This window comes from Drosophila ficusphila, unplaced genomic scaffold (genome assembly GCF_018152265.1).
Source record: "Drosophila ficusphila isolate 14025-0441.05 unplaced genomic scaffold, ASM1815226v1 contig_791, whole genome shotgun sequence".
Lineage (NCBI taxonomy): Eukaryota > Metazoa > Arthropoda > Insecta > Diptera > Drosophilidae > Drosophila > Drosophila ficusphila.
Window position 1 is genome coordinate 29,119,980 of NW_025064737.1, and position 22,339 is coordinate 29,142,318.

At 43.5% G+C, this 22,339-nt stretch overlaps 1 protein-coding gene across 10 annotated transcripts in view; it reads right to left on the reverse strand.

Moving 5' to 3' along the window:
* The window catches only part of LOC108098665 (polypyrimidine tract-binding protein 1), a 133,403-nt gene that overhangs the window by 50,736 nt on the left and 60,328 nt on the right, over positions 1-22,339 (reverse strand). For 2 of the 10 annotated variants that reach the window (XM_017201743.1, XM_017201742.1), the window contains exon 1: positions 17,251-17,270. The exons of the other annotated variants lie outside the window; for them this stretch is intronic. The gene's annotated coding sequence lies outside the window, so the exon portion shown is untranslated. Of the gene's footprint in view, positions 1-17,250; positions 17,271-22,339 lie in introns of those variants that run through there. 10 annotated transcript variants of the gene reach the window in all.

The following is a 22,339-nucleotide window of genomic DNA, read 5'->3' on the forward strand; positions in this document are numbered from 1 at the left end:
ACCACCTCCATGCCCGCAGCATACAGAGTAAACATTGTTAACCCCCTTCAGACCATTCCCACTTTTGGGGGCTCTATCTTCGCCTGCAAGCAACTCTCAGATGCATGAATTCTGCGCAAGATGAGGAAAATATTGATGATTTGGCAAATGTGTAGTGAAAAGGTAAAAGCTATTGCATTGCCAGTGCACCAGAGCAACTACACTTTGCATGCTAGACCGTGAATAAGCGTATGTGGGGCTCAGTTTGAAGCGAACATGGAAATCGTATTAGTAACCGGAGCAATTGTTGCTCCAAAAAAAATAGAGAGAAGCATATCTTCCTCTTTCGCCAGATATTATGCCAAGGACTTTGGACGCATGGCAAGCAAGTTTTAAATTTCACCAATTTTGGATTAAAATTCGCCACATTAAGCGAAAACAAAACGTCAGCAGTGAAGAGTAAGTAGCAAACAGTGGCAAAAACAAAACGCAGCGGCAGCAGCAACGTCGAAATTAATCTAAAAACTTTTTAATGCGCTTTTAAATGATGAAGCTGAAGGGGTCGGTCGTCGGGCAACCATGTTTTTCCAACATTTCCAGCATCTCGCCTGCTCCACTGGCTATTCATAACCGGAGCAGCGAGCTTCCCAGGAAAGAAAAAAAGGGGAAGAGGAGGGGCTATCATTGCCGTTGTCGCTGGCTGTGCTGCAAATTACAAGACCCGACCCGGGACCTGCTGCGTTGCAATCTCAACCGCCGCCCGCTCCCCACCAAATCAGATTGTGCGGCAACCTGTTGCAAGGACCCTAGCTACTCCTCGCTTTAATTTTTGCAAATTTAAAAGCAAAGAGGGCGGGCCGAACGGAAGCCAGGAAGCACACAATTAAGTTTTAAGTTGCTGAAATTAAATGAAAACAGTGGGAATATTGAAATTGATGCAAACTTGATTCAACTGGGGGGCGGCCAACGAAGCGAGAGGCGTGGCTGGCTGGCAAACAAAGGTATTGCTTGATTAAAGTCTCTCCTCGCCCGGACTGTGGGAAGATTGCTATTTACCTTTGAGTTTTCATGGCATAAATCTACGGGAACTAGGAGCAGTCAGTTACAGCAATTCATTAGCATTGGGCAAGGGGATCCTGCGTTGGAAATTCCGCAGGAGGTGCTTCGCAAAATGGTTTTTGGTGGCCAAAGTTTGTGCGGCAGCAGAATTTGGAGAATTCATTGAAATGTTTGAGAAACTTTTGGTTTTCCAGCTGCTAATTGTGTAACTTGTCAGGGAGTCAGAGGCCCTCCTCTGTGGCAACTTGGCACAGGCTTGCAGACATTTAATTAGTAGATTTTTGTGTCATGTGCCGAAAGTGAATGCCACACCGAAAAATAAACTTGAAATTTCAAAATTGTATAATTTGTTCAGAAGTTTCTGGATTACATACTTCGTAAGTAATTTTTCGCCGTGCAGCGATAATGACATCGTCATTCCGAAATGTGCAGTTCTGAAGGGCTTAGCGGCAGATTTCCAGGATTCCCCAGCCCAGCCACTGAAGATAATTTTGAGCACTTAGCAAAAATAGCAACTATTAAATATGCATAAACAGTGGCGCAGGTCGCGAGCTATTAAACTGCCAGCAAGTCGCTCACATTCACTTCGCTTGTGCGACACTTTAAACAAAGCTTTGCATACATTTGAGGCACGTTGTCTGCTGCATCGTCAGCTAGAAAACAAAAGCCACAGACAAACACAGCAAACACCGCACAGCACACCCAACAAAACACGAAGCGGAGCAAGTCTGAAATTCCTTTGGGTGAGCCTTAAGCCAAAGTGAACGCGTGCTTGTCGCAATGTCACATAAATTTGCATATATGGGGCTGCTCTACGCCGCTCTCTTTCGCCCAAGAGCTGGCTGTCTCTGTCTAGGGCCTGTGTGCTAAGTAAACGCGCTGGTGTAACAAAAAGCTTTTAAAATATGCCGACGCGACACCTCCAGTAAATTTTATACGCTTGCAGCTTAAAAATTTACCCACACAGCGGCACTCCGAAGACGTGCTCGCATGTGATAATAAAATCTTTATTTAATTGTAAAAATTGCAGGCGAGCGAGCAAACTAGGTCTCTCTTTTCCTGCCGTAATAAAAATGAAGTTAATTTTAATTAAAATGCATGAAAGGTGCGAGAGTGTGTGCGGGGACAAATACCAAAAGCTGCTGAATCGTAAAGTATGCACATGTGGTTGCGTGAGCGGCTCTTTTAATTTAAATCGTTAACCCTTTGACTGGTGGCGTTATGTCCTGGCTGTTTCCACCGATGGGTGTAGAATTATAGGTCATAATTGTCAATATTTGCTCCTCTTTACGATGGGCAAGGGCAAGCAGCCGCAGGAGCGGTGGCGGTGGTGGTTAGGCCATGCATAAAATCTAATAATTTCCGCCAAAAGTAAACCACCCTTTTGCATGCTAATCAAGTTTGCAGCGCTCAAAGCACCAATAAGCCAACTCCGTTTCATTTTCACCTTTTATTTTGTATGTTGCATAAGCTGCGGAGCGCGCTTTGTTATCTAAAAATGTATGACAGCTGGCGCACCACGAGCTTAATTCACGCGAACAGCTGCCATGGCACGCGTAGCTGCCTCAAAAATTTGGGTTCAAGGAGGCGGAAGGCGTGCCCAGGACCCAGTAAGGGGCAATGGACAAAATCCTTTTAAAAAACAATTTATGCCGACATTGCTGGTGTTGTTTCTGCTGTGTGTGCTACCTTTTTCGTTAGGGTATTTAACAAAGTGCTAATTTAAAAAGTTCGCCAGGAGCTACAACGGTTGGTTGAGCGGTGGGGAGCAACAAAGTAGGAAAATAGCAAAAATTGCTAATTAAAAATTTATATGAAGTTGGCAGTAATAGCATTTTTAATTATAGCCAACTCATGCGGCAGCAACAGAAAACAGTAACTGTACACCAGGCAGCGGAAGTGCGGCATAAACATTTTTGAGGTCATGGGGCAAGCCCTTTTGTTGTTGCGGCTGCAACTTCGATTTGGGAAAGGTGGCCAAACACAGAGGGCGGGCTCGGACAGATTGTTAATTAAACTCGTAATCTTCCATCGGTAAAGTGCGGCTGGAGGAATTTTCCTTAGAATTTTCCGGTCCTGGTCCTAAATAAAGTTGAGAAAATACTTTCAGAGCTGAAGAACTGCATTTGACGTCTGCACTGAGCTGATCAAAGGCATCCCCTATTCATGCGCATAATGAAGAAACCATTTGAAATATTCATAAATAGCCTGGCCAGCAGCAAGTGCCAAAAACACAATGTGTATGTGGGCAGAAAGCCAGAAGAATGCGGCTTTCTTTTCTCATTTGTTGTTCAGCAGAAACCTTTGCATGCAAATAACAATTAATTCATTGTTGGCATTTGTTTTTTGAGCTATTTTGTTATGTATTTTTGTTCATTTGCAGAGGCAGAAGCATCGGCATTTACTTATTTCAGGCCGGCGTTTAAAGCCACAGGCCGCCGGCCAGACTGTTGCTGAAGTTCAATTGGAAACTTTTGTCAAATTAATTAATTAAACTACACTGCAGCCGAGACGAGACAAGGCAGTGGCCGAGCATTGGTATTAATAATTGAAAGGCGTCCGGTTGAAGTCGTTGCTTTTGTCCAGGACAAGGCCTGAAGTTGTGTAAGCGGTGGCTAGCAAAAATAAACAGCTGAAACGGCAGCCAAGTATTGCGAAAGTTGTAAAGTTCAACTCGCAACTTTGTAGGCCGACTTTTCCCTTGCAGGCCCCCCGCTTTTCGCTTCTCGCTTCTCGTCCTCGTAAAAGTTCCTGCCTTTAAGGCGACTTTAAAAGCGTTTAGTGTGGCCGGCTTGTTCTTCGTTTCAATTTTCAGGCACATAAAAATCTGCGCCGCAGCCTAATTAGCGCTGGGTTGTTTGCCCGTCCTGGAGGGTGACTAAACAGAAAACTCCCCCTCAAATAGTTGAAAAGTTGTTAGCTAGCTATCATTTTCGCATTGGGCAAGTTTCGGCCCTCGTTGGGTTATGAATGCTCGGTTTGTCTGCCTCAAAAATCAACTGATAGAGAGCTCGGCGAAACTTTTGCCGAGCAGGATGATAAGCGCATTTACATGTTTATCAACCCGGCGAAGGAGCAGTGTCTGGAGCCCTTGGCGGGACGCACTTCAAGTCATTAGGCAAGTAACTAACCTTTTGTTTATGGCTGCTGAATTTCTATAATAACAATTATGAAAATTAGGCGAGGCAGAGCGAGAAGCCAGACGGAGCGGAGGACCACGATGGTTGGTTGCCATTGTTTTCGCGGCTAATTAGGTTTGTGCCAAATAGGCAGAAAAGACGCTACTCACTGCAAATATGCCCTGAAATTAAATTAGTGTGCCATACTCGGGGCGTGCTGCTGACAGGCCTTCTGTGCTGCCAGAGTGGAGTGGAATTTTCGGGCTTTCTACTTACTAATTGAGCCGGCATTTGGCCATAATCTTGTGGGTAACTCACCTGTAAATAAATCGAAAGAGAGAGACAATTTGATTAGCAAGTTGAATTTGCTTTATTGCAATTGGGTTTGTCAAATCTTTTGAGCAATCAAATCTAATTAAGCTCGGCCCTAATCACTTTTTGTGGTCATCTTCATCGACCATAGATAGAAAGTGGGGAGGCTGGGGTCACGTCCTCGCCTCAATTGTCAATAACAAATATATCGAGGCTATTAATTATGCAACTTAATTAGCAAAGGCGATAAAAAGTAAAGTGCCTCAGTTTGTGCAGCTCTCTTTATGTGCGCGCTGTTATTGTAATGGTCAAATAAATCCCTTTTAATTAAGAGATAAACAGAAGCAATTAAATTATTAATTATTGCCCCACACAGAGGCGGGCTCGCATTTGCATAGAAATATTGCAGGGTTTATGCGGACCAAATTAAAAAAAACTCTCGCTAATCCTTATGCATATATGAATCAATAATACGCCTGGCTTGTAAGCTGCTAATTGTTGCTAAATAAACAAGGCTGGCAACAAAAAAGCCAATCAAATATTTATCGCCGGCATAGGAAATCAGCATCATCGGCAGGCGGTCAAGCGTTAACTTGTAAATAAATTATTTTCCCAGCTCATAAATATACGCACTAACATCAGACATCCGCCCGAGGACCTAGGCTTCGCTAATTTATCGATCATCATCCGTCAAGGCTTTTAGCGCCCTGCCAAATATGTGCGCACTAATTGATTTTCTCTTCCTGTTGGTCCTGTTTCACAGTCGCTGCCCACAGTCCACATGCTTGTCATCATTTGACGGCAAAATCTCGCTGTGACAATTGCATTTGGCAAATTTTCGCAATACGATTTCCCTGGTCGACCGCGAGCAATAAAATTACACATATGTATGTTGGGGAGCATTTCCCGTAATGCATCCTATTTACGTTAGCACAGAGAAAAAATGTGGCCATACAAAAACTAAATCAAAATGCAATTCAAAAATTTACATAACTACTGAAACGATTGATTCCGTAATTTTCTTTGTATAAGTTATTGCGTTTGCTGATCTGATAAATCGCACCTTATTAGGCCGACTCTGACCAGAAAACCAGGCAAACCGAATGTCATTAGAGGGTTTGCAAAAACAGAGGGGGTCCGAAACCGAAGCTCTGTTGCTGCCATTGTTTGTCTGGCTGACCCTTTTGCATAATGAAAGTAACGTTGTGGCAGCCATTTTGCGGTTTGACAAATGTTGTGTCAAATTCGGCAACACAGCCGCAACACAGGAAGCGCAAGGGCGGCACGGAGTTGGAGGTTTAACAGTGCGGGTTTTTGGTTGCGCCAACCACCGGACAACTTTGTCAAATGCTAATGGACTCTCCAGAACCCCCCCACACACACACACACAAAGAGCGTAAAATTAGCCAAGGCTCCATCGCCCAAACACACTCGAAAATCCTTGCAGGTGCATCCTCCTGCCCCACATTTTCCTGTTTGACTTGACAACTACGGGGAGCTGACCAAAGCAACCGCTGCTGTCGACAGCAACAATATCATCAGCGTCGGCAACCCGTCTGCAACATGAGCAGCATTAAAAAACATTAGACCAGAAATCACTTGGCAGCAACCACCACGTTTGTTGCAGGGACTCTCCCGCCTGCCTGTGGATGGCTGGGTGCTGGTGCAGGTGCTGGTGAGTTTGGAGCCTCCAACGTCTGAATCCACAAAATGCGGCTTAGGCTCAGACTGATGATGATGTTGCTGGCTGTTAGCCGCTGAATGCCTGTCTGCTGCCTCCTGCTGCACTGGTAGAAAATACCACAAGAAGATGCAACACACCTTGTCAATCAAACAAAAAAGTTAGCTCTCCGCTGCATATATAGTGCTCGAAAAGCGCGATTCTATCCGCAGAAGTAGAAGCGAAATTGAGATCCTGTCAATTGAAATGCAGTTTCTAGGTGCCTTAGTTTCTCGCTGTGTGTACTGGTGGTACTGGCCTGTCTGGTTGTCCTGGCAATGATTTGTTGGCATTTTCGCGGCTAGCGCACACCGGAGGATGCGGAGGGCTGGATGGCAGCTAACCAGGGAACAGGCACCATCATCGTATTACCAAAAGTCGTGCCTCATTTCCGCCTCCGCCTCCGCCTCTGCCTCCGCCAGGCACCGTGTGTAAATGTAATCCCTATGTTCGGGTCCGGGCTCCGGCCACTTGCCAGTCACACACTCCATTTATTTTTCAATCCTTGACTGGCTCGGCTCTTCTCGCCCGGCTCAGCCTCAAAATGCACTCTGCAACCGCAACCAGGATTCGGGTTCAGGATCCGGGACCGGGACCGGGACTTGGAGCGATGCACATTTTGGCTAATGCTTTTGTTGCCGGCCCTGTTTGTTGAGTGTGGGACGCCACTTTCGGAGCACTTTACAGCAGCCAAGTTTCGGATCTCAACTCATTTGCATATTTGAGCAGCGGGCGGCTCCCGAAAATGCAAAAGTTTTGCCTTTCGGCTGAGAAAATTTGTCTACGACTTAGGCCTTGGAATTAGCAAATATTTACTGAGGCATTAGAAGCATCCCCGTCTGGCTATTGCCTAGACACCAAATAAGCGTTGGTTAGTCGGCTGCTTTGGGTCAAGGCAATAGAGTAGAGGGTTACAAAAATTCTTAGCTAAGTTCCTGATAAATATTTGTAAAGAAATTATGGAAAACTTAAGCGTTGTTCAACAGCTTCCGTTTGGGTTCAACGAAACGGCAAGACAGCTACAAAAAGTCAACTCAACTTCTGAGAACGGCAATAAATTTGAATAAATTAAGATTGATTTGTTGTTTGCCAGACGGAATATTATTTAAGCTGAAGAAGCCGAGACAAATAAACAAAAATGCATAGTCAAACAATGAGTAAAGCACACATAATATGCCAAAAATGTTTTCCCACAAACACACAGCACACAAAGCACATACAATACACACAGTCACAAGTGCACACACAAAAGCCAAAAGCAAATTATTTAAATCAACATTCGCTGCGGCCGGCGGAGCAGAAGGAGAACCCCAGGAACAGGACGAAAATATTGTCGAATAAAATGTGGAGAAAGGCAAATACATAAATACAATGTCTCCTGCATATGAAAAATGTTGACCGGCATCCATCAGCACATTCATCTTGTGAGCAGGGCGGAGGGTTGGGCAATGCACGATGCACAGGCAGTCCCAACTTTCTGCCATGTATGTAAATTTTTGATTTGTGCCGAAAAATGCATAAATAACTGTTAATATTTAATATTGTTAACTTGTAAATTTTAAATGAAATACACAAGGACAGCGAGGCCATGGAGATTTTGAAGCCCTGCTCTTTGCGGCCTGGGTTGGATCCTGATGATGATGATTGTCCCTTGACCTGCCTCATCCCCAGTTGCATATGAATTATGCAGTTTTTAACAAAAACCCCGCAGAAGGATTTACATGGCTGGCTGGCTCTCTTGACCCTTTGTGTACTGTGTGTTCGCTGTCCGCTGTCCGAGCGTCCTGGCCAAAGTTAAATTGTTATTTGTTCTATTTTATTATGTTCATCATAAATTTTCCATGTCCCCGCAAGTTTTCCTTTTTGGTTAACGTTGTAAATTTAGAAACGACATTTGTCAGCAGCATAATCGGAATGAGAACGCTGTTGATGGGGCTTTAGCCTTAATCACATATGCAAAGCTGGTGCAGTTTGTTGTTTCGTGATTAAAAAATGTCCTGCAGTTCGCAGGGTGGATGAGCCTAAGTCCTTAAGTGCATTTTAATTAAATTGAGCTACTGTCCCTTTCTCTGCTGCATTTGCGACTGCGTAAATCATCCATCCACTTGACAAAAAATGAAAAAGGTGCCCCAAAGCCGTTCAATTTAAAACGTGTTGGTCCAACAACACGTAAAACTAACCAAAAAGTTCGGCGATCCTTCTCTGCAAAAAGCCGCAAACACTCTACTAAAAAATGCCGACCAGACCAGGGCTCTCTATTTATTCGAAACCGCTGGCTGGTGCAAATTTAAAACTTATAAGCACGCCAGCCAACCAACTGCCAGCAAATACCAAACGCCAAAGACGCACGCATACAGCCGCCATTCGTTTTTCCATTTCCACATTCGGCGTCCGTTCCGGCTCTGGCCAAAAGCCATAAAGTTTTTATTTATTTGCATTTGCTCACGTGTGCATGTTTAATTAAATTTGAAGCGCCTGAGAAGCCGCCATCGAGGCTCGGCTGGGGAATTATTTTTTTGGGTTTTTTTTTTCGGCAAAAGCAAAATATGTACATGCAAACGGCTCGACCACCCCCACCTTCCTCCTCCTCCCACAAAAGTTATGTCTAACAGCCAGGTCCTATTCGAATGCCCGGCATATGATGCAGTTTACGTAACGAAAATTGAGTTGAACATGACCAAATTGCGGTTGGCTTGGTTCACTGCTCTGTTTTTGTTGTGCGCCCTTGTTTTTGAACTCGTTTTGTTTGACCGTGTGGCCTGGTTAGCTCCTCTCGACGGACAGAACCTGATGAGAGGACGCCACCAGAGGCGGGGCTTAAGGACAGAACGAAGGCGCGTGATGCAAATTGGAGCGTGACGTGCATTCCTTCAGCAAGGGATCCCGCAATAGATTCGGTGGCTTCTGGCCTCTGTTCCATCTTAAAGTAGAGCTTCCCTGCTGGCCCGTTGGCATCGAAAAGTAGGCAACAGCTACGGCAGGCGTGACAAATGACAAACAGACGTCGGCGAAGGGGGCTAACAGGCAGCTAAAATGTGTTAATTAAATTGTGTCTAACTGATTGAATGCCTAGACAGGCTCTGTCTGATGGAATATGCTCTAGTGCACTCATAAAAATACACCACTATTCAATAATAATCTTTGAAAATTTTCTTTAGTTTGCAAAAGAGAGTAAATTGATTCTTAAAATTTAAATTTAAAAAAAAACGCATTATATATTCAGAAATGTATTTATTTACTTATTTATATTTACATATAAAGTCGAAACCAAGAAAAAACCATTTCGAAATGAAAGATTTTCGTCCCCTTTATTTAAAGCTATACTTCCATGTAACTATTGTTTAGCCGGGAAACTCATAAAATTTGCAACTTTGTTCTGGAGCGTGGAGATTTTTGTTTGTACAATTTATGCGCCTCATTAGTTAAGCACAGAGACTGAGGAGAGAGAAGGTGCAAAGGAGCAAAGGAGCACGATAGGAGCAGAGGGCAAACACACACATCATCATTAGTCACCGGTTGTGTGCGCCTAAAAATATGCCAAGCGTTTTGCATTTGCTGAAAGGCCAGCCGCCGCGACAGTCGCGCCCAGTCAAATGAAATGGTTTCGACGATGTTTGACATATTTCAACACTTTAACAAACGAGTGCCAGGGTGAAACACAGCACACGTGTTCCTGCTCCTGTTGCTGTTTCTGTTGCTGCTGCTGCCGCAGCAGAAGTATTTTTATAAACTCGAGAGAAGATTTTTCATATTTGGGGCCACATATTTCAACGCAGCGAGAAGAGGCTGCTGCAGCCGCCGTTTCCTCGTGAGTTGTTGAAAGGGTTGAAGTGCCACATCCCCTCGCATTTCTCACCCCTAAAAAAGGGAAAGTAAAATGCGACTGAGGCCCATCCTGCCTCTCGCATTGATTTTGTTTTACTTTCCCTCTGCAATTTTTGTGGCAGCAACGGTGCACTGAGAACATTTTTGCACCCTTAATTTGGAACTCATCCTCAGATTTGAATACCTACATATGTATGCTATGTTTTTATAGCACAATTCACTGTATGTTTTGTTCTTAATCTTTTGGTCTCGATTTCGAAGCGGTTTTTCTCTTTGTGTCTTGTCGTTTGCTTTCCTTGTACCCATCACCGTGCGCTTCGCTCTAATTCATTTCATTTTCCGCCTGTGTTTTATTTTATATTACGCCTTGCTTTTTATTTTCGCGCTGTCTGTGCTAAGACTCTGCTGCTCGGCTGCTGTTGCTCAGCCTCGGCCTCTGCGTCGCCTACTTTTATGTTTTTATTTATTTGCGCGCTTTGCAATTTCAAAAAGTGTTCGCACAGGCGGCAGACGAGTGGAGCGAGGAGCAAAGGCTTAGTGAGATGCCTGGTGGCTGGTGGCTGGCTCTCCTTTCGCTGCGGACTATTCCGTGCCAAGATGGGGCTCGCGTGCTCTGCTGCCTTATATTCCAAAGCGAGCATAATAAATATTTGACGCTTCATAAATCTTTAAAGAGTTTCCAAAAGCAGGGGCTCATGGCTCGTTTCGAGTGCCTATTCCGTAGCCACGGGCTCTAATGGATTCGCTACTTTTCGCCGGTCTACGTTTATGCTAATGACTTGGCTGGCTGTTGCAATTGGAAGCGGCTGCTGCGCAAATTTGACAACAAACAGGGCGGAGAAATAAGGGACGGAAGGCCACTTGGGAAACCCTTGCAAATTGCATGAAGAGGATGCCTACGAATATATTGGCCACAATTTTCACTTGCATTTCCGACGGGGGAGGAGCCATTTTTGATTTCCCCAATGGTTTGCATTAACATTTTTAGCACCACGCGGCTCTCCTCGATCGTCGTGTTTGGCAGCTCACCTTCGACCTTCCGCCGGTCAATCACACCCATTCACACACAGGCACACACTCTCGCACACAACCACAGACAACGGTCAATCGATGAAGCGTAAGCACATTATGCGGGTTAGCTGGGCACAGGGGTTAAAGCGGGCCACAGTGGGTTAAGTCTGCCTCGGAGCATTCGCAAATGAACTATTGTTTATAAACTCGCCCGCAAATCGGTTTGGGGCCAGGATTCGCACAGGTTTTTGTTTGTTTTCAAGGGTCCTCTGGGCATTTCGAATTTCTTCATTCCGATATTATGTAATTAAGACCCATGCTAATGCATACCTCTACCATACACTGCAGGATAAATCGCATGGCCTTCCACTACAGTTTTAATTTCTGGTATTACTGATATTGTACTTATCAGTGAAAAACCGTATTTTTCTAAGATTCTATCATATAAGAGAGTTTTTGCCGAATCAGCAACCGATTCATGCCGCTTCTTTTTTTGGCAAGTGCAACCCCTTTAATTCAGCACTATTTTCGCAGGCTGCACAGTTTCATACGAATGCGGGGTTCTTTTGCAGATCGTCGCCGGCGACCCAGTTCATTTAAATTTGGCGCCGAGCCAAGTCAAGGCAGCGAGCCAGGCAATGAGCACTAAAGTTATGCCCATAGTTGGGGCATCAAGGCGGGGTGCGGCAAGGGGAAGGTGTGTGCCCGGCCAGGCGTTGTTTGTAGCTTTGTTTGTCGTTAAGTGTGTTAACAGGGTTTATACTGCACACTCGCACAGACAAACAGAGCCGGCAGCCTGCTGTATGCGGAGTGTAAGCCCACACATCCATGAAAGGCGGCTGTCTGCTCTGCCCCCCTCCCCCAACATCCCTTTCACTTCCCTCGTCCATGGAGCGCTGTGTCTTATTAGCGTTCGGCTGCCGGCTTTAAAGTGGTTGAGACCCTGTGTGCACGCGTGTTCTGGTCGCTTTAAGATGGCGCTCGCCTTTCGCCATTGTAGCCTGACAACTTCCGACAGCCATCCATCCACTTTCACATCCACGTCCTCACACACACACATACACACACACTATCGCACAGCGCCACCCCCGAAGGTGCAGCTATTATTATTTTTGTGAAATAAAAACCGCAATTACCTGAGAGTAAAATATATGGCAGTCGGAGCAAATAAACCTGAGAGTGCGTTAGTGTTGGCGAGTGTGTGACATAAAGCAAACAATATGGCGACACGCAACACTAAACAGACGCAGGCGAAAAGGCTCGGGGGAGAAAGCAGGCGGGCGGGTGGCAAGTGAAAGGAGGCGTGCTTGTTGGCCAGGTTCCCCCTCCAAGGTTGCTGCTGGGCTGCGAGCAACATTGTTGCGGCAACTCCAGTTCGCCAGCATTAGCTTCGGTCGGTAACAAAAGGAGAAAATAGTATAAAGTTTAATTATACCAAAGCGTCGATGTGTGAGTTAAAAAGAGGACTTTCCCTCACCTTCACCATTGAGTCGCTTTGTTTTCCCTTCTGTTACTCTTTCGCGTCGAGCACAAAAATTGAGTAACTGCACGTGAATGAAAAGGAAAACAAAGCCAGAAGGGGAGTTGGGCCAAAGCATACGATGGACGAACTTTCACGCTAAAAACTTTTGCATTTCTTAACTAGTTTTTGTTATTGTTTTTCTCCACTCTTTTTGGGGGTGCACAAAACGCGGAAAATTAAATTGCCCCCGCGAGCGCTTGCCCGCTTTCTCAGGACCAAAAACACGGAGCAGACAACACGCAGCCAAACAATAATTGAAATAAACACTTAAAAACTTTGACTGCAGCACTTTCTCCGTGCTTGGTCTCTGCCATTTTTCTTTTTGTTTCACTGCAAATAGTTCTCGTTGGCTTATAAGCGAGCTGCTTTCCGCACCCTGTTGCCGGCAGTTAAATTCTAAAAAGCTGAAAAGACAGATTTTCTGAATGCCGTAGAGAGCAACAAAGAGGTAAACAAGAGCGCTGCATACTTTTGTGCTTTGTGACAATCTAATTATGGCTTTCGTGATTTAGAGACAATTACGAAAACATAATTAAGTCATGGAAGCGGTTAAGAGGGAGTCGAAAGGCAATAAAAGGGACACAACATCGGCCCACTGATGAAGTTGTTTTGCTTAACTCTTCCTAGGCAAGCCATTTAGTTTGTAACCTGAACTGATAGATTTCTCAATGTCAGGTAGGCTTATTCAATGCGAGATTCTCAGTTCTTAACTATGAGGAAAACACAAACAAGTTCTATAAATCAGAACTCTTTAACATTTTTGTCTGGATTATATCGGTCATGCTTATTTACTTCGGGACATTTTTCTTTGGCTTGGGCGACCTAAAAATAAGATTTTAATTTGGCCAAATTATTCTAGCTGCCACTGTTGCCATTGCGGTTGCCTGGCGCTTTTTTCCGCAACACAAAGCTTCGCTAATTAATTTGATATTTTTGCTGCCTCCTAGCGATGCTAAATAGCAAAAAATGAATGTCAGGGAAACACATTGCGGTCCCGTTTTGTGGGAGTGCCCCGATAACTAGGCTCATAATATTTCGTTCCTCTGCTTATGTCTTTTGTTCTTGGCTGCTTTTTTATGGACATTCCTTGGGCCGAGGCTAAAAAAAAAGGTAAAAAAATTAATATCAATTTTCGAGCTTTGTCTAGGGCTAACCACCCTCTTTGTTGTTCTCGTGGTATCTGCATACTGCTGTTGACGTAGGTTGTAGATTATAATCAAATGTATTTTGTTCCGTTCAGTGAATATTTTTTGTTGTTTTATTAGTTGGTGGCTTGGTGTAATTTTTTTGTTTTTTATTGCGTGCCTTTTGGCGCTATGAATATGTCCTTCGGCTAGCTAGCTATATTAATAGCAATTACTCATAATTACTCGCTTTTTCCTTTGCGGAATTCCCTCCCTTTCTGGGGTTCCCCGTTTCAGTTTTCCTGCAATTAAGTTGATTACAACAGCAGTGACAGCTTTCCCTTGTCTATATCTATGTGAGTTGCACTGACCCATGAAAGGGACTGTTGATTGTGAAGGAGTGCAAAAAAAGAAAAGTAAAAAGCAAAGGTTTCCCGGCGAGCACATGCTTATAAATCACAGAAGCTCCTTAAGCCCTGTTTTCACATTTTTTCGCCGGCTGGCTTGACTTTCTTTCGTTTCTATCTCAAATTCAGTTAACCGCCTCGGGGCAGGAACAAGTCCTTGTATCTGGGCAGGGCATCTCTGGAGTGCGCTCTAAGTGCGGATATTATTTTTGGCTTTCAGTGGCTCTCACACACACACACACACACACACACACACTCGGCATCGGCGCTTGATAATAGAACACCTCGCCGCAAGACAAATTATTTTGCAGCGGGTGGAAACGTGAAAGTACTGCACTTGGAGATATTTTCACAACTTTTACTTTATTTCAAAGTATGAATGCTTAGATTTAAAGTTTTCTTATATTACTGTTTTATATTTCAAAGTTTGATTATTCAAATAATTTTAAAAACAGAAAAACAAATCGATTCTGTGTTTCGTCGCCAACTCCAAAACCAATTTCCTTTCGTCTTCTAAAACCAGTTTTTTCTGAGTGAACAAAATTCTATTCGGGCTAAGCCCCTCGGGGCGACAATCATCATCAGTGTCAGCAACAGGAGGCGGATCCGCTAGCTTTCGGTTCTAGCGGTAAAGCGCGTTATCCCAATCCGAATTCTTAAAGTGAGCTGCGGGGCCTGTTTTTCCGTAATTGAAAAGCGAAATGCGCCGAAAACCCAAATCTAAACGCCCCGCCGACAGCTACAAGTGGCGGCTGGATAGACGAGCCAAGGACGCTCCGCTGCTGATTGACAACATACTCAAAAGGCAGATCATCGACTTCTGCAGGGGCTAACGAGCGCGCTACTCAAACGGCGGTCGTCATGTGCAAAAATTAATTAACAAAATTGCGTTTTAAAAAAGCGATGCGCGCTCGAAAAAAAGGTTGCAATTACCGTTAATGAGTTTAACGCCAAAGGCAACACCAAACGCATCTTCCCCTAGACTTTTCTTTTAATGAGCAGAGCCTTTTAGACATCACAAAAGTTTCGCAGCTTGTCTATTTCGATGGTTCCTGGTTTTTCTACCCTTTTCCGTTTCGTTGGGAAAATATTTTATTTTCCTTTGCACTTGACTTCACTATGACAATGGGATCATGTTTAAAGGAAAAAGTGCACAAAGCACGCAACAAGTCTTGGCCCGAACTTGGAACTTGGGCACCTTTGACGTGGCTTCTGGAAATTACCCTTTTTACGTGGCACATTAATTTCGAGCAGGTTCACTGCGTCCAGTGAGCAGTCAACCCTTAACACTCGCACACATACCCTTCTTCAAATTTGACCAGTGCTGAAGCATTTTTGATGTCAGGTTATTTTCCTGGGAACTATTGCCATGGCTGCTAACCCCAAGTGTGCCGCAAATGGCAGTAATGACTACTATCGCCTCGTTTCGGACCTACATCTCTATCTTCCCATCAATCAGCTTCCAGGTTCTGCTCCATTCTTTATTTTCCCCTCGCCGGATTTGTCTTAAATGGTAAATGGAAGCCAATTAGTGGCCGGGCTGTGTGGCCAAGTGTTAATTTAATTACCTAATGGCTGAACTCTTGACTCGGTGCAAAGTTTGCTTATTGAACTCTTAAATAAAATGCACATGCAACTCACTCGCACTATTTGTCCACAGATATATCTGGACGTGTTTGTGTGTTGACTTAATTATATTTGCAGTGAGGAAAAACGGAATTGCTGGTAATCAGAGCTGGAGGGTTGGTCGAGGAGAGCCAAGTGCTGCACAAATAGCCAGTTCAGGTCGTGTCAGTTCAGTTTGGGCCAGGGTAGGGGCTTGGCCAATGACAATGGTCGAGCAAATATTAAACAGGCGGGCAGACGTGCTTGCATGAGGTCACTGGCAAAAAAAAAGGTTTTTCGGGAACGCTAATTCTTGAAAATGCCAAGCCAGTTCCCACATTTGTCCGTCTTCAATATACATAATTAAATCAAATAGCCAGCTGATAATAGTTATGAGAACGTACAAAAAACCTAGAAAGAATGTTAGCTTAGGCCAGCAAAAGCTCATGGACCTTTGTCATAAAAACTGATCATAAGACGTTTTTTTGGCAAGCCATGGGAAAATCTGACATGAACAGAGCTAAAAAAATTTGACCATCAAGAAATGAAAAACTTTGAATGCAGTTAATTTAGTAATCCCAACAAAAGTGTTTTGAGGAATGCCACGTTCGAATCGGATAAAAAATGGTCGAGTTATAGGGTATGGAAGCTCCGTATTGCGGCACTTTTTGGCAAACCATGGAAAAAACTAATATATAGTACAGTAGAATCCTGTTATAACGACTCCGCTTATAGTGTCCGTCCGGGCATTGCGACGAAAACTCGATGGCTTGATTGGTCCCCAGACAGACTTCCGGGTATAACGACGAAAAATCGTCGGTCCCTTGAAAGTCGCTATAAGCGGATTCTACAGTATATATACTTCTGACAGAAACTAAATTTACCTCTGCGAGGGTATAATAAGCCTGATTGGCTCTTTCTAACTGCAAGGGTGTGGGTGGTCAAGTCGAAAAAGCCTTGACTAGGCGAATCTAGTTAGAGGAAATACAAGTCTAGAGCACTCAACGCCAGAAGACAACAAAAAACAGCAAAGCCCAGGGGAAAGGCGTGATCCTTATACGGAAAGCATAGCGTAGTGTGTGTAAAAAAACGTAAACTTAAATATTTTATGCCCTTTAAGCTGCCAACACAAAGGCTCAAGCCAGAAAAGGGAAGTGATGCCAGGTAAGTGTCGGTCGCACTGAAATAAAATTGCATACTTCATGGCGCAGGATGCGGCAAACACAACGACAGCAACAAGGAACCCAGAGCAAGGAGTCGTCGGCAGGGTCGTCTTTGTCAACAGGCAGCGAAGAAATTCGATGAAATTTATTTACAGTTTTAAAAGTAGACAAGAGCCAAGAGTGAAGTGCAGAAAGGAAACGACTGCAATCGACTCTCGTGCGTGTCTGTCGGGTTTATTTAAAATTCAATTATGGCACACAATTGCCGGCTGCTTGCCGCAATGCCAAATGAAGCGGGATGTTTGCGGAAATAAAACCCCGAGATACTTATGGGGCAATTGGGGAGTGCGCCTGCCTGCCTGAAATGTGTTAAATTGTATTGGCAAACTTATTGAGTTGCTTACCAAATAGTTCAGTTTATATAAATACTGTTCATCGATCCTTACCTGCAACAAAAAAGAGATAAGAAAATTAGTAAGTTAGGCGCTGGATTCCTGTTGGCTTATATCTAAAACATTGGACAATCACGGCAATCTCTGGGTTATCTAGAGGCACACAATATTACATTTTATACGACAATTACTTGAGATGGAGGTGTACGTTTTAGAAATAAAAAAATTTCAGTATGCAGCTATTTAAATCAAAGTAATCAAAAGGTAATGAGCAAAATATAATTATTCTATATTACGATATAGATTTCCTGAATTTATTAAATAATGAGCAGTATCCAAGAAATCACATCCCCGAATCATTTTTATGGCCTACCAACTGAATTACGGCTGTCTCACAATCTAATTATAATTTGTGCCAGACTAGAAATGCCATTTCTGCTGACTGCGCTGGCCATAATTTTAGTATACCGCACGCTTTCGATATCTGTTTCATTATCATGAGGGCAAGACCAACAAGTAGGGAACAGGAGCTCGTCATTGTGACAGCCGAAATCTTGTTAAAGAAATCTCAATTATCAACTTTTATTGATTTGCATAGCAAGCTCAGGCTCAGAGCGGAAAATGGAAAACAAGCCAACAGAGCTCAATGCTATTTACGCTCCATTTTCCTGCTTTTCACTTTCGCAGGAAGGTGAAAAAAATGAACGAAAACAATTACGATAAAAATAAGAACTCTGGCTCCGTTAGACTCGGTTTCAGTTCTGTTCTGCCTGCCCCATCTCGGCGAAATGAATGGGGCTTTGGTTAGGTAACCTGCCATGCGACAAGCTTTGAGCACGGATAAAAGCAAATTATGATAACAATAAAGATTTAACTAGGGAGGAGTCCGCGCTGTCAAGTGGCAGTGCCAGGGTCCTTCCATTGAGGAATCGACGGCACAAAGGACCCAGCTAGAAGCAGGGACAATTTAAATAGACATTTATCTTGTGGCTCACACACATACACATAAAAAGGAAACAGGAAAACCCACGCACACACACACACACATGTGCCGGTGCCTTTAACAAAATTACACTGGCTGAGACTCATCCATGACGATGATGCGGCTGACGATAATATGGGAATCCCCCGCTTCGTGCGAGCGAGAGGCAGACCTAGTGAGTGTTTGTTCCAAATTTTCCTACTTGTTTTGTTTGATTTTATTTATGCAACAACAACAGCCGCAGAGCATCTCGCAGCCTTGCCTAGCTGAACTTTTTGTTTTCTTTTCGCATGGTTTTTTTCTGCTTATTATTTTCTTTATAATTTTCGGCTTGGTAAATGTTTTTCAAAGCATAAAAATACTTTTACATTAACTTGTTTCAGTACACACTCAAACCAAAAGTTTCAGAACCTTTTTGCTTTCAACGCTCAACGACTTTTGTGCCCAAGAAAAACAGCAAGTTTCTAGCTATAAGCGAAAACAACAGCCATAATAATCACAGCAACAGGACCGTGTGCTTATGTGCAGAGTTTTCTTTTTTAGGGGAAAAGCCTGAGAAAGTTGCCCTGTCTATCGGCTATATCAACGTCATTTGCGTTAAGTGGTTTGAAAGCAATGCGTCGAAAAAGTTTAAGCATTTACGATTTGCCTAATGCTTTGGCCTATCTATCACCCCGAAAATAACAAGTCGGCAGCCTATTAAACAGCAATAAAGTTATGTCTTGGCTGGCTGGCTGGCTGCCAAATGGAAGCAAAGCAACAGTTAACCAGATTCGGGCTTGCCTAATTGGTGGCTGCTTGTTGTTTGTTGCTGTCTGCCGTAGGGCCAACGCAAGAGCACACAACAGGAAAATAAATAGAACACCGAGCGGGCGAAAAACTGTTGCATACTTGCGGGGGGGCACCCTTAATAACATTCGCTGATAATGTGCCAGTGTATGTGTGCGTGGCAAAAATAAATAAAATACTTTTGGCAAGGGCTTTTCGCCAGAGCTCCTTACGTGCATGCTATTCTCCCCTTTGCCTAGACAAAAGCTCCAAAAAAGGAAAAGCAAAAGCATAGATCTTGGCATATCGATAGCAAGCGTATTGCATATTTGCTTTTGAGCTCCCCAAACGAAGCAAACTGTACACTTTTATGGCTGCTGGGCAAAATTTATGATTTCCCCTCCTGCCTTTGTTAAAAAAGGGATTTCGTTTTGTACAGCTCGTTACCTGACGGCCCCTTCTGCTGCCAGTTTGCGCTCGCCACAATTTAAGCGCTTTAAAATTTGCATGAAAATAAGACCCTCAGCGGCAAGCAGGAGCAAATTATGGCAATTAAAACAAATAAACTGGGTGAGCACAAAAGCGTTTGCCAAATCAGGGAACCGAAGTTCAAAAGCTTGCCAATGGTAAGTTAACTAACAATATACTAATGAACTTTGGCACAACTAGGCTGGCTCGGAAAATGGATTTGCATAGCAACCTGAGGATGTGGCAAAGTCTGCCAAATCGCAAGACACTCGCTAAGCAGTTTAACTATTTAGAGCAACAGCCCGTGCCAAAGCCCCACTCGAAGCTCCTTTCCCACAGACATTCGCCTTGGCAACTACAATTTTAGGCGCACGCCGCAGGCTGAAGTGTCAAAGACAGGACCATCACAGGCTTGTCGACAACACAAATGTTGACAAGCTAATGAAATGTGAGGCCCCCAAAATTGATACAGTCTGCCCGAAGACGATGATGAACTCCACGCGAGGGCTTCTCCTCAAAACCATTGACAGTGAAAAGGAGTCCCTGGCGACCGTTTTGGACAGTGGGGGCTAAATTGTTGTTCAGTCATTCAGTTATGCAAATCGAAATCATAATGAAATCAACAAAGGCAAGACACAGGAGTTTCTGTAGATTCCATTTGTAGGATTTACATCAAAATAAAGAGCAATTTTCGAAAACATTTGTTTATAATGCTTCAAAAATTTGATACGAGCTTAAACGTAAAAAAAGGATTTATAGAGCAATTAAAAATACTTTTTCCTTGAAACGAAAACGGGAACTAACCCTAATCGCAATTCAGGTGCAGTTTCAGTTTATATGGCAGGTCAAAATATGGCAACACGTTCAAATTGAACGTTAGGCGGATACATAAAATGTGAGATGAATCGACCGAATCGGCGTGTTTATCATGCCACAAGGAGAATCGATTCAAAACTGAATTCCAAAACAATTTTCCTAGGAGAACGCCCCGGAGACATGAGTGGTAAATCACATCAATATGTAACCCAGTCAGTAGCCAGAATCCAAAGAGCTTAACCAAAGTGGGGCAAAACAGATGGCAAAGATGTCTATCTAAAAGCAATGGTCCTGAAAACGTTGTCTTCCCTCGCCATTCCTTCGATTCACCCATATCCTGCTTCCCAATGATTTGATATGCAATTTTACACACTCGACCATTAAACGTAGCTATTGGGAGCAGTTTGCATAGCAATGAAGCGGAGACAGAGGCGAGTTCGAGACCGAGGGCTGAAAAGAAAAGCAAGGAGTCGAAGTCGGGTCATCTTGATGAAGTATGAATGATTACGTCAGAGCAGGGAGCTGAGAGCTTAGCTTAGACGCTTCCCGGCATTCAGACCGAGCGATGGCTAACCACATCGAGGTGGTAGTTGACTGTAAAAACTTCAATGAATAAATTTTTCTCCTTCGAGGTGGCTGTAAAAGCATCAATATAACTCAGAGACCAGTCCCAGAAACTGGACGTAGGAGAAATAGTAGCAGAGTAAATTGATCGAAATGAAAATGCTCATAAATTTGCATACGATGGGCATAATATTGTAATTGAGCAATGGAATTTATGACCAAACTAATAAAAAGTGAAATAATTCACTTCCTCTTACGCATAACGAAAGGTAAAGGCTTTGTCTTTGAATATTTTTTCCTTCACTGTATGAAATCAAACAAAAAATTTAAGATAATTGAAGATCATTTAAGCAAGACTCAATGTAATATAATGTTGTATAAAAGGTTAACAATTTCTTTCAGCGCACCTCTTCATTTGGCACATTAAAGACCACCTCAAAATTAAATAAGTGAAGCCCGTTTTTCTGCCAGTCGTTTTCTGGCCCTCCTGACAGTTGACGATTTGTCATGTTGACACAATAAAACGTCCCAAGAAGCTTCAAAGCTAGAAGCAAACGAGAAAAAACGCCAAGTAGATTCTATGGAATTATGACAAACTGTCTCGAAAATGCTGAAAATACTGTTAACGTTTTGGCTTCGGAGCAAAGTGAGCTCGGACAAAGCATCGGGGAAAAAATTATATGAACTGCAGCTCTAGCTTTTGTTGACTAACGAAAGGAGGAACGTGGCGTATGAGCAATGTCTGCTGATGAGAATGATGAAACAGCAGAAAATATGCCAGGAGGGGCGGGCAGTATGCAAATACAATGAACTTGAGTGGAAAGTGGAGTCGCTTTTCTGGTCTGCCTGCATTTATGAGTATAAAAAATTGACGCCGCATTTACACAGACAATCAAGCACAGTCTTCGCTTTTCCGGACTGTGGAAACAGGGGAAAATCGCTTGAAAGGCACAAGGCAAACTAAAGATGCCAGGCGACAATGGCCGGGTTTCAGCCCTTTTTTGCTCTTTTTGTGTTTCTGTGCCTCTGTGTGGATGTGTACAGCACAACTCATCAAAAGCCTGCCTTCTGGTCGGGTTCTGTTTTGAAGTCTGCAATTTGCATTTATGCACATAAAACTAGCGGAAAATTGAAATGTTGATGTTGACAAAAGGTGACAATTGCTTGCCAGAACTGCATTTAATCAAGTTAAAGCCGGTCTTCGTTAGCTAGAGGACTACGAATTATTCATTAGCATGTGTTTATAAGCTGTCGCAGCCGAAATCAGTGGTATTAAATATTTAGGGCTACGATCTCTGCTAAGAAAAGGGGGAATGAGTAACGCTTATGCATAATTCCAAGCACTAACATTTTCCGACTTGGCTCTGGCCTCATACTCATTTCTACGCTATCATAATAATTAGACAAGAGCTGGATAGACAATGTCTGTGGTTATTAATCAACCCCCACATGAAAGTGTGCTATGCAAACACAAAAACTTTGCCCTCAACTTATTTTCAGCAA